Here is a 14307-nt window from a genome sequence, read left to right as displayed (position 1 = left end):
GTTTGATCAGTGAAACTACCACAAAGTGGCAGAGCATCTTTCAGCATCTTTAAGACTGGTAAGAACTTCATTAAAAACTCAGCTTTATCTCTCATGTTTGCAAAAAGGCACTACTCATATCACAGTGTAAAAGCTGCTGTACTTTTTAAAGAAACTGTTTTAATTGCAGGTCTCAACCTGAACGCACCTGGTCCTACTTTGCTTATCACCTGCAGCAAGAGTGCAGCCTGAGAGAGCATAGCAGGAGGACTTGCACTGGTTTCAGAGCTTCTCTGCATTAGAGTTAAAAACTTTGTAGGACACTTTAGGCAGCCGTCTATCAAAACCCATGTTTTAACATTTCCTTCTCTAAGCAGCACAAGTAGGAGCCAAGGAGCAAGGGGGCTGTAATAGATCCTTATTAGGATCTACGTGGCTCGTAATTAGTGCTAGGTTCTTGCCTGCTTGGTTTTATATATACTATATATATATATAGTTATTATTATTATTTTTTTCACAGAATATTTTATAAAGCAATGAGAAATTAGGTAAACATCACATGGCACTTCAGATCTGCACGTGGAGATCTGCATTCCAACTATGGAGGCAGCAGGTCAGAGACTGCTGTTTATGGCAGGGCTTGATTAGAGGGAAAGACTCTTTTCAAACATCATCCAACAAAATGGAGCTCTGCAGCAGTCATCCCTTGAAGTGAGAACTCAGGCTTAATCCCTTCAGACTGATCTGACAGCAATTTACAAAATGCAGCCTTGTTAGTGTGATGGTTGAAAAGTTTTCTTGCTTTTTGTCTGTTCTGTGAGATTCAGATTTTCATTTTTTCTGTAACTGGCATTTGATTCTGGAGCCGCAGTTCACATCAGAAACAGCCTTTCAAACTCTGCATCTTTAGTCTGGTATTGATGACTTGTAGCTATTGGACATCACTTTAAAAAGAGACAGGAATAAGTCCTTCACAGCCAGACAAGAGACACCAGGCAGTGTTAGCTAGCCATGGGCCATACTCCGCAAAGGTCTGTGAGTGCTGCCTTTCTTAGGCAGGAGTCGAAGCCTGGCATTGGGATTTCACCACACAGCTGCAGTTCAAGCCACTGACAGTTGTGTCATCGAGCTTTCAAACCCTGCTCACTGCTCTGAAAAACATCCAGAAACATCTGACTCTGCAGTGAATAACAACAGAAATGTTTGGCACTTCGGAAGCAGTTAACATCTGCTCATATATTAGTTAATTAACAGAGTAATATTAATCTTTGGAGAAGCCTTATCTTTCATCTGATGTAAACAATGAAAGGAGATAGCACTGCTGACACAAGGATTGCCCAGGCTGTACACTGATCTTGTCATTTTAAATTAAAAATATGTCCAGAAAGAGCTGCATTTTGAAGCCTCCTACCGACTTCACCCTATCTTGGCTAAGGGCCCAAGTGTAACTTGTCCACATCAGTCATGCCCCATTTGTTTTATGAAAGATTCATTTTTTCTTGATCCTTCCTAAACGACACAGTGAAGACAGAATTAGCGCCTGTTCCACAGATCGCACAAATAGGTATATATGCTGGCTTTGCATGTGTATATTTGACAAGTTTTCCCCCACAACTGTTTAGAATCAGTTAGAAACAAAGGGACTCGTCAGCTATTAGTCCCTTTAAAGTAAATGTCACGAACTCCTTTAGCAGTTGTACCTGTACACCTCCTCCAATACTGAACATTTTTCTCTAACAACACTTCCACCAGGAAGGAACGCTGTATTGTCATCATTGTAATGACACAGAACCAAGATACACAAGATAAATTTCAGCTCCAGCTTCAAATGCATTTGTTCAGATGCTGGCATGTCTGCAAGCCATCTGAGCTCCTGTTATGGCTGATGGAGGTGGAGTCCGTAATGGGGTTGTCTTAACTCCTAAGGTAGATAACCACTTGCTCCTCATTGAATCCCAGAATGGGTATTTGGCTTACTTCTCCATTTCTCAGTTTTCAGTGCACCTTTCCTCCTCTTTATCCAACCAGAAATGCAAAAAGTATGACTAAATTACCACTGCATGTTAGTTTTGGAATCCAAAGGTTATGTCACTTGAAGGGAGACAGAGAATAAAACACGCATAAGGCACAGAGGACTAACACACACAACTGATGTCAAATTGCTCAGTGAAGTACATGCCCAGAGAGCTGACTGCAAGTGTCACTGAATTGACATAACATACCCATTGGGCTCACCACCTGAAGTGGCAACCAAGCTATGGAAAGCACATAGTCCCAGAACTTATAAAGAGAAAGGAAAGAAAGTCAGCCATGAGCACCTAGTACCCAGTGAAGCCAATGTTAGAGAGGCTTTCTTTTCTGAAAGAGCAGTGTCTTTATTACTTCAGATCTGGAGGGTTACTTTATGATCAAGAAGTCTCGAGTTTTCATCTAAAAGATGAAGAACAGAAATAAGCAATAGATCTCTAAATCTTCCTGCAAAAATAACCAGTGGTATTACAGAGATTAAGATAGTTTTAAACAAAATAAGTCACCAGAATTTTGTAGTCAGGCTGCACCTTGTAACAGATCAGAAAATACACAGATATATATTTTCCTCCATGGTTTTTGGTTTTGGATCTAGGAACAAACAAAATTTAATGTGCACTCAAATCATTTCAGTCTCAGCTGGACTTGAGAGATGCTGAAAAGCCACTTGGCAAAACTCTTCTCTGTTTTGTATCCTCTTGTTGAGCCGGCTCAGAAAAGCACCTGCCTGCTTACCCAGATCAAAAAATGAAGGTGTTACTACCTAAATCCAGCTAAGAAGCTGGCATTTCTGTGTTAGATTACAGTTGCAAGCGAATCACTCACTGTAAACATGCTTCTGTGCAGTGTGTTGAATGCTTTGCAAGCAGATTTTTTTATATTTATATTTATGTTTTTATTAGTATTATTTTTTCTCTACTGGGGCAGTATCCTCAAGGGAGTGGATGAGCTCAGCAGAACAATGCTCAGCTATTTTTATGCTTACTCTGTAACATTTCCCTGTAGCAGCAATTTGTAGGTATGGTGAACCGAGGCCTCCTCACTGGTATTTTGGTTGTGTATTTACTGATGCATATGTTTAGCTAATTTAGTTTTCTGCAATACTGGACCCAATAACTGCAGTGATTCAGAGGGTGAATCATCTACAGCCCAGATTCTTGTCCCAGAGTATGGTGGTTTATGGTGTCTTGGTCTCTGAACAGTGCTGGCAGTAGTGCAGATGCTAAGAGCTTCTACTGGTACAGAGCTATCTCTATCTCTTCTGCACAGCACAGCTGCTGAAGTTAATCCTCAGGTAAGTTACTACACGTGTAGTAGGCCACCACAAGGTCCCTTTGATTTATTTTATTGGGAAGCTGAGCGAACCTCTGACCCGTAACTGCAGCATCTGTCTAGCAAGAAGACTTGTTCTGCAAAGAACTTTTTCTACACATGCTGGTCCGTGCCTGACACACCCATTCCAGCTCTCTTTGTTCTGTGGAGGCAGGCAATTCTCCTTCATCATTGCAGGCTGTGTTTATCAGCTCATGAGTACCTCTGTAGGTCAAACTTATACTCAAATATGTGAAGTCTTTTCCATCCAGGCCAACAATTGTGGCAATGTGACCAAAGTGCCTCCTTAAAGCCTTGCATTTGTTATTCGGAATGAGATTATTTCCAGAAAATAGTATAGAAAATAACGTGACAAAGCACACCAAATGCTACCTAATCCTTCACTGGTGCCTCCTGTTCTTCCAGCAGTGGGAAGGTCATTTTGCTCGCTCCTGGATGTCACCTGAATCCCCACGACATCTGCATCAGTCTTCTTTTGATGTCCACTTCCTGTAAGGACCAGAACAAAGCATAGAGAGGTTTTGGGAAAGGATGGGGAAATCTAATCTGGCCATGCCTCACATCTGTTCAAGGTAGCTGTGCTATTTGAAAGCAGAGACAATAAACTACAGTGCTACTGTATATTAACAGAATATATTCGTGTATTAACAGAACATTTTAATTGCAAAATAAAAATCTGATTTCTGTGACACTGAGGAGCAGGGCCACAGGAATCTTTCCCTCTCCAAATCCAGCACACTCTGTCCCCTTTCTCCCTCTCAGAGCTTTCAGGCTCTGAGCACAAGCTGCCACTGTGCCCTCTTTCCCTGCCCTAGTAAGGTGGAGAAGTGCTATGGGATCAGATAGCGTGTTTGGTGCCTTGGTGCCCACAGCAAAGGGGATAAGGTGCCTTCCCCACTGAAATGAGCCTGCTTGAGGAAACCTTCAGCTGACACTTTTGAGGTGTGTTGGAGAGCCTGAGTGACTGACACTTAGGAATTATGTTAAGGTGCCTGAATGTTTCCAATTTTGCCTGAAATGAAGGTTTCTACCATATGTTCCAGAATGCTACATTGGCTCTTGATTACGTTTCCTTGCCATTAGATTTCCAATTGTTTGTTTTTCTCTTTTTGTTTTGTCATTTGCAGCATGTATTTGTTTTTTATGCCCCCATTGCACATGTGCTTGAGTGTTCCAGCTTGTGCAGAGGCTTCTCCTGCAATTGCTTATTGTGATTCTTGTTTACATAGCTGCAAGCTTACATGAACATTAGTAGGTATCCTGACATACTTGCATTTTCTGATTTATACTCAAATGAAAGGATTATTCCTTTTATTGATGTGCTCACAAAGAGTGGTGAGGGGTGCTCATAACCCTCATCAAAAGAAATTCTTTACTTGGAGGATGGTGAGGCCCTGGCACAGGCTGCCCAGGGAAGCTGTGGATGCCCCATCCCTGGAGATTTCAAGGCCGGGATGGATGGGGCTTTGAGCAACTCCATCTGGTGGGAGGTGTCCCTGCCCATGGCAGGGGGTTAGTACTGGGTGATCTTTAAGGTCCCTTCCAACCCAAACCATTCGATGATTCTATGACCATGAAGAATTTCTTCCTAATATCTAATCTAAATCTATACCCCTTCAATTTAAAACCCTCACTCCTTGCCCTGTCACTACATGCCCTTGTAAACTCTGTTAATAGTAATTCTGGATGGAGTCTCAGAAGGATTTTATCCCTGCTGACATGGTTTCTGCTGCTTCCAGTCTTCTTTAAAGTAAGTCATTCAGCACTGTCCTACAGATTACTGGAACTGCACTAGGTGGAACATTGTCCTGGTTTCAGTTAGAACAGAGTTAATTTTCTTCCTAGTAGCTTGTGTAATGCTGTGTTTTGGCTTAGGATGAGAAGAGTGCTGGTAACACCCCGATGCTTTAATTGTTGCAGAGCAGTGCTTACACCAAGCCAAGGACATCTCAGCCTTTTGCTCTGTCCTGCCAACAGGCAGGCTGGGGGTGCAGTAAGAGCTGGGAGGGGACAGACCCAGGACAGGTGACCCAAACTAGCCAAAGGGGTATTCCATACCATCTGAGGTCATGCTAAACAATATATAGGGGTGGCTAGCCGGGGGAGGGGGCCAGACTGCTTGGGGTTAGGCTGGGCATCGGTCAGCAAGTGGTGAGCAATTGCATTGTGCATCACTTGTTTGTACACATTATTAGTACTAGTACTATTATCATCATTGTATTATTATTGTTATTATTATTATTATTTTCCTGTCTTATTAAACTAACTGTCTTTATCTCAACTCACGGGCTTCACTTTCCATTTCTCTCCCCCGTCCCAGAGAGGGAGGGGGGAGAGTGAGCGAATGGCTGCGTGGTGTTCAGCTGCCAGCCGGGTTAATCCACGACAAACATAAACAAGATCCATTGCAATTTAGTAGATGTCCAGCATGCTCAGTTTTGGTGCCTTCTTTAGTTTACTGGAAAATATTCTGAACTACTTTTCTCCCCGAATAATTGGCACCTCCTGTTCTTTGATCCTCAGCAACCCCACAACAGAACTGCCCTCTGAGAGACTGGGCAAGGTAGACAACTTGGCAAGGTAGACACTTACCTCCACAGCCAGAGCAGCTATACCAAAAGCTTATCAGCACTCCTTTGGGTCCCTGAAGCACCCTCTCCTGAGGTAGCGTATGCCACGGGTGCACAGAGCCTCCAGGCCAGTTACAATGGGGTGCTTTTTCCACTCTCCCAGGTAGAGTCATTTTGACCTCTGGGACAGTTAGCTGTTAGGATCCCCCTGCCACTCTGGTCCCGCCCATTGCTTTAGCACCAGCAGGGTTATCCCGAGATGGTCCCGGACAGTCCCCTCAGAGACCACCCATGTCTGAAGTACTCTGGGGCTCAAATAAGGGAACGTGGCACCGAATGACCCATCGGGAAGTTTTACTGACGACAGAAGCTGAGTAAACCTCGCTGTTTATACCAGGAGTTACTTAAACCTTGCTGTATAGGAGCTATTCGACCCTTGCTGCTTGTAATGGAGGCTCTTTGAGGCTTGTGGCTTTCCAAAGGGCTGAACAAGCCGTTAACGGCAGCTGTTTGAGCCTCGTTACTGAACAAAGGGCTGAGGGGCCCTAACTTCTGGGGAAGAGAAAAGACAAAGCAAGAGCAAAAGCTGCAAGGAGAGGAAAGGACCGAGGAACACCCCCGGGCTCCAGCAAAGTCTCAGCCCCAGCCCCCTCCATGATGGCGGGCAGCACCCACACCGTCCCCACGGCTGCGCTAATTACAGCCAGTCCCCTCCTCTCCACCCCCAGCCCTCATCTCGCATGCTAATCACCTCGCATGCCCAGCCTGTTGTTCCAGAACCTTCTGGAAAGTGTGTGTGTGTGGGGGGGGGGGGCGTAGGGGTGTGGAATGCCTGCTAAGGCCTTTTTTTCTTCCCCTGTCAGCACCACAGCTAAAACATGTCTCAGGCGGTTGCTTACCAGAGATGGTTCCTTGGGAGATTGGCCCCAGAAAAGCGCTATCCTGCCTTTTCAGCCCCACTTTTCTGAGCCAGTTGAAAACGCAGTAATCCTCTGCAGCACCCAGGCCCTTCCCTCCCCTCTCCCCATGAGCCATGTTCAGAGGAGACCCCGCCTCAGCAGTCTCCGTGAGTTGGGGCTCAGCGCAGCACAGTGAAGGAGGGCTCAAGCAACTCCTGAACGTGAACAGATCTTTTATGGGTAGCAAGTGAGAGATTAGCAGGGTTGACGTACCTCTGCTTCCCACCTGTGGGAGAACAGTAGTCATGCACCCTCCCACTCCCTGGCTGAAAGGTTGTCCTCCTCAGGCTGTGCCTGGATGGGCTGCCCCCATTTCCTTTGTGGGTCTTGTCCATGGGCTGGACATTGTCCTTCTCATGCCTCATCCCAGTGGTCTCCACCACCTGTGTTGGTGGGTGCCTGCCCACGTTTTGGATGTTGTTCTCCTCAGCCGACCCCCCAATGGTCTGCTCACATGTTTTTAGTGGGTTCCCAACCATTGTTTCCCCATCATCCATCTATGGACACCTTCTGGGGGGTTGACTATCGAGGGCACCTATTTCTTGGGTGTATTTCCTCTTCTTCCCCTGCCGCATCATTTTATCCATCCTTGGATGCTTACAGGGGAGTTGGCTGTCTAGGTCAATCATTGACCTAGACAGGTCAATCATTTCTTGGCTGGGTTTCCTCTTCCTCACTAGCCACATCATTTGATTTCCTTGCACCCTGTCTACTCCAAGTCTCCTTGAATTCCAGGAGCAAGAAACTTGGCAAGAGGTTGCCAGCTACAGGGCAGCCCCTTTTGTGGGGTGGGTGCCAGCGAACACTGAGGTGACATCAGAGTAGGTGGCAGCTGACATCGCAGGAAGCTCCTTCCTGGCAAAGGAGGCAGATACTGAGTACCCCCAGCATCATGTTGCTCATCCTTACCACAGATATAAGAAGCAGTCTTCTCCGTTTCATCTCCAATTCATCCATCTTACATGGCTCAACAAATGGGCTACCTTGCAGTGGGAGATGGTGCTGATTAGGAGAAGCTTCTTAGAAAGAGTGGTTAGGTACTGGAAGGGGTTGCCCAGGGAAGTGGTGGAGTCACCATCCCTGGGGGTGTTCAAGGAAAGGTTGGATGTGGTGCTTAGGTACGTGGTTTAGTGGGTGATGTTGCTGGTAGGGGGATGGTTGGACCGGATGATCCTGGAGATCTTTTCCAACCTGAATGACTCTATGATTCTATGAACAGCGCCCATACATGCAGACCTTCCCCTCCCTTCTCCCCAGGGGCCATGTGCAGAACCCCTAATCTCAGCAGCCTCCATGACTGGGGGCTCAGCGTGGGACAGGAAAGGAGGACTCAAACAACGCTTGAAAGTTCACAGGTCTTTTATTGGTGGCAAGCGAAAGGCAAGCAGGGGCTAGCTGCACTAACGTACTTCAGCTTCCCACCTGTGGTAAGTCCACAGTCATTCTCCCCCCTCCGTCTCTGGCTGAACATTGTTCTCCTCAGACTGTGCCTTGATGGTTTGCCCCCATTTTCTTCGTGGCACTTATCCTTGGGCTGGACACCGTCTTCCTAATGCCTCACCCTAGTGGTCTGTACCAACTTTATTGGTGGGCATCTGTTTGTGGCCTGCACATTAGTCTTCTCATTTTGCACCGTGATGGTTCTCACTGACCTTGTTGGTGGGTCTGTGGCCTGGACATTGCTCTTCTCAGGCTGAACTCTGATGCTTTGCACCAATGCTGTTGGTGGGTATCTGTCCCAAACTGCCATCGTTTTGTTAATGTCAACGCATGCCCTGATGGTCTGCAAAAACTTTGTTAGTGAGTCCAATTCCATTTCTGCATCATTCACCTTTTGACGCTTACTGGAGGGTTGGCTGTCAAGGTCATCCATTTCTTGGGTGGATTTCCTTTTTCTCCCCAACTGCACCGTTTCATCCATCCTTGGATGCTTTCAGGGGTGTTGACTGTCGAGGTCATCCAGTTCTTGTGTGGATTTCCTCTTCCTCCCCAGCCGCACCATTTCATCCAGTCTTGGATGCTTATGGCGGGTTGACCATTGAGGTTATCCATTTCTTGGGTGGATTTCCTCTTCTAAGATGGATCATTGCATCCGTCCTTTGGTCTTTGTATCACACTGCCCAAAGGCTAGCAGACCCTGCCTGATTTCCCTGCACCTGCTATGCTCCAGGTGTCCTTCAAGTGTCTCTGTGGAACTCCAGAAGTGAGAAATTTCAGGAACAATTGCAGGAACTGCCACGTCAGCATATAACAGCCTCAACCATGGTTCTCCCCATCACAAAGCAGAGCGGGGGAATGGCCCTTTTAGTCTTTTTCTGTTTTCATTGAAAATATTTAGAATCTGCTCAATGCCTTCAAGACCAATGTAAAGAGGAAAGGAAGAAGAGATCCAAGCTAATACCTCAAATCCAAATGCTCTACAACCATTAGGATTCATACCCAGACTTTGTGTTCACCTTCTCATAAAGAAAGAAATTGCATGTGAACACCTCCCAGGTTTTTTCCTTCCTCCTAGGTGTTTTCCTTAAGCACCCCCAGAGACAGTGACTGTAGTTCGAGCGTGGGCTGCGTGTCCATGTTGTCCTGGGGTGGAGCTAGGGCTTGGCCATGCTGGCTGACGCACAGATGCTCATCACTCTTTGAACCCAAATGCCAGCATCTGGTTTAGGCTCCATAATGGTTGGATCGAATGCAGCCCCTTAGTTCTGTGCCTCAGACAAGTAGATAAAGGTGATATTTTCACTTGCCCCCTTAGGCTGGGGGGTTGTCCTCTGCCGCTTCCCAGAGTGAGGCCCAGTGCCCATTGAGGAACAATGGGAATAATGGAACAATGGAAATAAACAGCCTAACACGAGAACTTAGCAAGCCCTTCTTACAAGGCTGTTTTTATAGTATTCGGTTTCATCTTGGGAGAACTGGGTGTGGTGGTTTTACTCGGGTGGGCCGCTGAGCTCCACCACAACTGCTCTCTCACTCCCCCTCCTCAAAGGGAAAGGAGGAGAAAAATAGGATGCAAAGGGCTCAAGGTTTGAGATATCTACGGGGAGATTGCTGAACAATTATCGTGACGGGCAAAACATTCTCAGCATAGGGAGATAGTAAGATTTATTTTCTAATACTAACAATCTAGAGAAGTGAGAAACGAAAGAAACAAAAAATGCCTTCACCCCATCCACCTTCTTCTACCTCCTCCCTCTGAGCAGCGCAGGGGAATGGGCAGTGGGGGCTGCGGTCAGTGCCTGGCGCTTCGTCCCTGCTGCTCCCTCAGGGTCCCTCTCTGCCCCTGCTCCCCGTGGGGTCCCTCCCATGGATGCCGTCCTTCCCGAACTGAGCCTGCGGGGGCTGCCCACAGGCTGCAGCTCTTCAGGAACTGCTCCCACACGGCTCCGTCCCACGGGGTCCATCCCCCAGGAGCAAACTGCTCCAGCACGGGTCCCCCACGGGTGGGCGGCAGCTCCCCCCAGACCCCCTGCTCCTGCGTGGGCTCCTCTCCACAGGCTGCAGCTCCGGCCCGGGGCCTGCTCCTGCGGGGGCTCTCCATGGGCTGCAGCCTCCTCCAGGCCACATCCACCTGCTCCACCGGGGGCTCCTCCACCCACGGGGGGGCTGCAGCGTGGAGATGTGCTCCATGTGGGACCCATGGGCTGCAGGGGGACAGCCTGCTCCACCAGGGGCCTCTCCACGGGCCACAGGGGAACTTGTGCTGCCTTGTGCCTGGAGCACCTCCTGCCCTCCTTCTTCACTGACTTTGATGCCTGCAGGGCTGTTTCTCACTACTCTCACTCTCCCAGCTGCTGAGAGGCAGCGTTTTTTTCCCCCGTCTTCAATCTGCACTCACAGAGGCACAAACAACATTGCTTATTGGCTTGGCTCTGGTCAGCAGTGGGGCCCTTACCTAACATGGGGCAGCTTCTAGATTCTTCTCACAGAAGCCACCCCTGTGGCCGCTGCTACCAAAACCTTGCCAAGTAAACCCACTACACTGGGTCTCCCAGAAAGTAGCTAAGAGGTTGACCGTGTACTAAAGCCTCACGCCCTGCTGTTGCTGCACATAAATCTAATTAAATTAAAGGTTCAGATTAACCAACACAAAGGTCTCCACTGTAGGACTCAGCACCACACTTTCTGTTGTATCTCATTCCTTCAATTTATTCAGTGTCATGGCTCATTACTCTGCATCACTCACTATTCTCTGAACGATGAGAGGCAAATCATTCCTGCAGTGCCCTGGCAATACTGCAAGAAGCAGAACTTCAGGGTGTCAGCAGCTTGCTCCCAGGACTGTAATGGCACCTCTGAAAAAAAAAAAAAAAAAAAAGACTTTGATAACCCAGAAGGTATTTTACTGAGGGACAGATCAGACAAGCATACATTGTCAAATGCATTTTTCTGTATAATAAGGTGACTGAGCTAAAATTTTACCATGTTTGAAGTTTCTCTGTGCATTCCCATTGTGTTTTACCTTGTCTGAAAATTGCCTTTTTTGGGGAAAAAACACTGAATGTATGTATTATTTAATATAAAAATTTACTGGATATTTTAAAATACTGTACTTTACATAATCAATTTACATAATCACACCATCACATTTTCTGTGATTACTTTCATACTTAATGGCTTTTTTTTTTTTTTTTTTAAATAGGTCAAAAAATATGTCCCAACTGCATCTTAATTTAAGTATGGTCAAAAATACTATGTTGCTGTTGATAACAACAACAAAATAAGGCACAGCAAGTGAAGATACGTGAACAGAATGCCATAGGACATAGGAACTAAAACTTTGTTCAGCATCACTGAGGTGTCTGTTGCAGCATTGTGTCCGGTTTCAAATATCATTTTACAACATCAAGGCAGGCCATATGGAAAGTCAGGAGAGAAGAACAAAAATAACTGGAAACCTAAAAACATGAACTTGGAGGGAAGGCTGAAAGAACCAGGCTGGACAGAAGGAATTAGAAAAGTTACTGAAGTGAGACACGATAATCTTCAAATATGTAAAAGAGAGCTGCACAAAAGACAGTCAAATGTTCTCCATATCCATTACAAAGATGAAGTAATTGGCTTAAATTCCAGCAAGGGAAATTAAACTTAAACATTAGGCTAAATTTGCTACCCGTGCATCTAGCTAAGCTCTGTAGTAGACTGCTGGGAAGCCTGTGGTTTCTTCATCACTGAAGCCTTTTAGGAACAGACAAGCATATGTCAGGATGGTATAAATAGAGATAATCCTGCCTTGTGCAAAGTAACAAGCTAGGTAACCTCTAGACCTTTTCCTGCTTGTTTTCCTTCAATTCCTAGGAAATTTCTGAGTATGTTCTCTATTATCTGATGAGGAGAGCTGTGAAAACCCATTTCTTGTCAGTGATTTGTTGGGGTTGCTCTCTTGCTCTCCCAGTAAAAGCTAGCAACTTTACTTTCAGGTTTGTAGTTCTATATTTTTATGGGTGAGGAAGAAAGGGAGCAAAGGTAGAGGATGGGCTACAGTTTATTTAGTTGTGTTTTCTCTTAGTTACCATGTCTAGCTAAACACAGTAAAAATGTCAGTACAGGTTCCAGCTCTGTCATTTCTCAGTCAGAAATTAAGGTTGTTTCTGTCAGATAGGTCACTTCCTTTTGGTTGGTACAATACTGAACTCATCATTTTTCTTTTCTGGTTAGCCCAGAGAAGCACCTCACTGAAATTCTTTGGGATGGTTATTTTGTGAGAAGTGCTATAGAATTGCAAATCATTGTTGCTGGTTAATGAAATACCTTTCAGCAAGTAACAATATCTTTTGGCTACCCAATATCTCTTCTTTTGCTTCATGTTAATTCCAGGGATTCTTGAAAAAAATCAGTTTTTTACAGTTCTTTTCTGTTCTGACAAGTTCTTAGTACTGTGTTCTGTTTTTTGCCAGGTTCTGAAGCTGACTGAATTATTTGTTGGGAACATATTATGTGATGAATATTCCTGCTTTTATTTGAAAATAGCTCTGAATCAGCATGGATTTCTGCAGATGTGTTTAGCATTTATAAGTGTTTGCTAGACAGTTTGGAGGAACCTGCCGTTGGCTGGTGAACTTTGACCATTCATTATTCAGGTGGTGCAGCGTTTCTATGCTGTGACTGGAGAACTAAATTTTTTTAAACATGTAAATGGTGAGTAACAAATGAAGAGGAGTAGTCTCTTGTGTTTAGGAGAGACCTTTTCCATAAAAGAAAACACAAAACTTTTCATCTTCTAAGCAAAATCCTATTTGGTGTGCACATTTGCAGACAAATGTGTGCCTTCAAAGTGATTTTGCAGTCAGATGATGGTTGCTTCAGTTTTGGGCCAGAGGCAGCAGAGCAGGGCTTGTCTTCTTTTTCCAGATTCCCCCCTACTTTGTCTTGGTCTCTCAGTGGTTGACAGAGCCCAGATGCATATGGTAGGCTTTACAGCATGGCAGCACTTCTCCTACCATTGCCAAATCTATCTAGGGTATCAAGGCTACTTCAGAGCTTATTAAAAGTGTTCATGTCATTTGGGGAGAATCTCAGGCATCTAGAGTCATTTGCCCCAGTTAAAACATCTGTGTGGGTTCAGCAGATGTGATGTGGTACCTACAGTAGGGCCACAGCCTCCAGGAGCAGCAGCTGGACACCGCTGGGACACCCTGTAGTACCTACAGTGATGGGAGATGCTGGTGACCCGACTGCAGAAGCCTGTTTTTGGCTACCAGTCTGGTGGACTCTAAGGGGTGGACCCTATAGCGTATCTTGGCAATGCACAAGCTCAGAGTTTGCATGAGTGATCTTCTCCACAGCTCCCGGAACAAAGCAGCCAGCAAAGCTTGGGTCAGCACTTGCTGGTCAAAATCCATTTGCCCACAACTAAGCACCACTGATATCTCAGCTAAACATTTAGAAAACTTATTATCCTATTTCTACCACTGCACGTTGGACATCACTCTGCTCAGCATCTATTACATCCTCCCGGCACCTCTGCTGTCTCAGCATCTTCTAGTTTTCCAGTGTTTAGTCTATTTTTGATTGATACAAACAAAAAGTGTGGGGTCTTTTCATAGTGATTTATAATATAGTCTGCATTTCTACACTGGTATATGTAATATTTCTATTACAAGCAATCGCTGTCCTTTCTTTCGAGGAGATGCAGGACTCTGTCTTTGCAACAGTGTAAAAACTTCAAATTTCTTAGTGTCTGCACCATTGATTTCCCAGGATTCCCATCTTTTAGTTGTTATGGAAAAAAAAATAAAAATAAAAATGAGTCTTTCAGTACCTTTACATAGTTTGAGATAATGCAGGTTTTTTCCAGATTTTCATAAAAGGTTCTCTCAGGGTTCTCTCATCTTTCCCTAGTTTCTTTGGGTTAACTTCCTTGATAAAAAATATACAATTTCTGATTCTGAATTACTGAGTGAAACTATAACCCTTGCCTTTTGATTATTAGTTATTAT

The 14307-nt window shown here is 45.3% G+C and overlaps 1 long non-coding RNA gene across 1 annotated transcript; it reads right to left on the bottom strand.

Annotated features, from left to right (window-relative positions):
- Positions 1-518: 518 nt before the first annotated feature.
- Positions 519-7353, bottom strand: LOC119716159 (uncharacterized). The gene is made up of 3 exons (XR_005263930.2): positions 6809-7353; positions 5932-6090; positions 519-3828 (listed from the first exon to the last, which is right to left on the bottom strand). It is a non-coding gene; the product is annotated as an uncharacterized lncRNA (long non-coding RNA).
- Positions 7354-14307: the final 6954 nt, after the last annotated feature.

Source organism: Anas platyrhynchos, chromosome 1, assembly GCF_047663525.1.
Source record: "Anas platyrhynchos isolate ZD024472 breed Pekin duck chromosome 1, IASCAAS_PekinDuck_T2T, whole genome shotgun sequence".
NCBI classification, from domain to species: Eukaryota; Metazoa; Chordata; class Aves; order Anseriformes; family Anatidae; genus Anas; species Anas platyrhynchos.
The sequence above is the reverse complement of the archived record's forward strand: the minus strand, read 5'-3'. Positions and strand labels throughout refer to the sequence as shown.